We start from the raw sequence: 2104 nt of genomic DNA, 5'->3' as shown, positions 1-2104 counted from the left end.
GCCCAGGACTGCTGTGTTCAATTAAACTTGATTCCCCCAAGTGAGTTTATGGGGGAAGAGAGTCTCCCAGTCAGCAGCGTTCATAATTCTTGGAGCTGTTGGTTTCTCACGGGTTGCCCAGTGACTTCTCACCACCGTCATCCACGGTGGAAAGCCGTACATGTCTCTGGGACCAGGTGCATGAAGTTGGGTTTCAGTGCTGACGTTCTGCTGCTTTTCTGGTCTTGATACAGCCTTATCCATGCTCATTCCCTGTGCTGCCCTCACAGTCCCGAGTCAGCTTTGGTGCCTGAGAGATGAGCTCACTGAGCTCACACTCATTCTTATCACCTCCCAACTGGATAACAGAAGGAAGATGATGACTTCATGTTTTTCTAAGTCCCTTTCGGAAAACTAAGGAATGCATCCTTCTTGGTTTTGGTCAGCCTCACAGTGTGGGTTGTTTTCTAGACGGTGTGGAACCTCTGTCCAGGGAGGGTGCTATCTGACACAGGCTCCAAGGTGGCTCGGCACACTTTGAAGGGAAGTGTGTCCCTAGAACCCGAGAGAGGACGTGGGGACATCCGCGTGGGCCCCCCCTCACTGGGGCCGTTTTGGTTATTACCTATGGTATTTTCTACAATGCATATGATTGTAATTTTTGGATTCAGCAACAGAAATATAAACGCTAGGCTCCTAAATCAATCTTCTTCACAGTCCCCTTTTATCTTCTCTTTTCTCTCTTCCTCGGTGTGTCCATCCTGGGCTGGGATCCTTTCTTTCCCCTCACCTCTGATGAACAGTTACTACCTAGAAGAGGATGGAAACCTCTTCGTTGTACAATGGGAACAATATTCTTCAGTGCATAATTTTTTCTCTTGGGCTATTAGAAATTTTCTTTGCTTCTTTTGTCCATTTTGCGACTTTCTCCTTCTCTCTTGTTTAATACCCGCCTTCCAAGTGTCTGTAATGGGACTGCGGAGAGGAGCGCTGGAGAATTCAAAGTCAAGACTGACTGTCTGGCTTCACGTAACTCACCGTCTAGTGCGTTTGAATCTCTGCCCCTCAGAGGACACTTCGGCCTCCGTGTCTTACTCCTCTTACATCTGCATCTTGGTTGTGTGAGCAGCACACAGATTTTTTGACATTATCTCTTATCTCTTTTCCTTCTAAGTTGCCTTAGCAACTTAAATCCACATCTGTGGTTTGAGTTCTAAGCCCTTTAGTCACCACAAGACGCCCCTTAAATCCTGACCTCTGTCTCTGCCAAGGGCTGGACCTGTGTCCACGTCTCTGTGTGTGCGTTCCCTTGGATGAGACCACCACCTCATCACCTTACAAAGACAGGCTTTAGGAAGGGGCCTATGAATTGGGTGACAAACTAATTTCATGACTTCCAGGAAACGTAGGCAACGTTCCAATCCCCAAACTCTGGTGTTTTTCACAAAATATTTCAGCAAGGCAAGCCCTTGAGAAGACACTGGAAAACGCAAATTAGAATGAGATTTTTAGGGTAAGCAGTGAAAAAAACTGCTCATGTTCTGATTTTTATTAAACACAATTACTCTAAGTCAAAGAAGTGGATGCATTTGAGAAAAAACAGTAAAAGTGATGAACACAAAATCCCTTTCAACGTAAAAGCACAGATTTCAAAGCAGGGGCAGAGACGTTCTCCATTGCAAGTTAAGCGTATTTTCATATTCACCATCAGAAGGCTTAGAGTGAATGCTTCTGCTTGACCTAAAGATTTCAAATAAATGATTCAACGCATTAAAATTAAAATTTTCACCCCCCATGCACACATCTATTTTTGCCTCCTTTTCTTATAGTCTTATTTGATGTCAAATAAAAATAGTATTTGCACAGTCTTTAAAAAAATCGAACGTAAGTCGTAAGGAAGATATTAACATTTCCTCATTCCCCATTCCCCACTTAAGTTTTTCTTTCTTCCAGTTGTTACTAAAATGACATTGAACGGCACATTATTACACATACCTTGATTTCTCTGTCCACTGTTTGCTGTAAAAAAAAAAAAAAAGAGTAGAGTTTGGCCTATGCATTACTTGCTAGTGTTTTTAAAACGTTATGTTTAAACCTGTGTTCGCGTTTTATCACATCTGGAGAG

The sequence above is a fragment of the Otolemur garnettii genome, unplaced genomic scaffold (genome assembly GCF_000181295.1).
Source record: "Otolemur garnettii isolate 467f Iridium unplaced genomic scaffold, OtoGar3 scaffold00228, whole genome shotgun sequence".
Classification (NCBI taxonomy): Eukaryota; Metazoa; Chordata; class Mammalia; order Primates; family Galagidae; genus Otolemur; species Otolemur garnettii.
The sequence above is the reverse complement of the archived record's forward strand: the minus strand, read 5'-3'. Positions refer to the sequence as shown.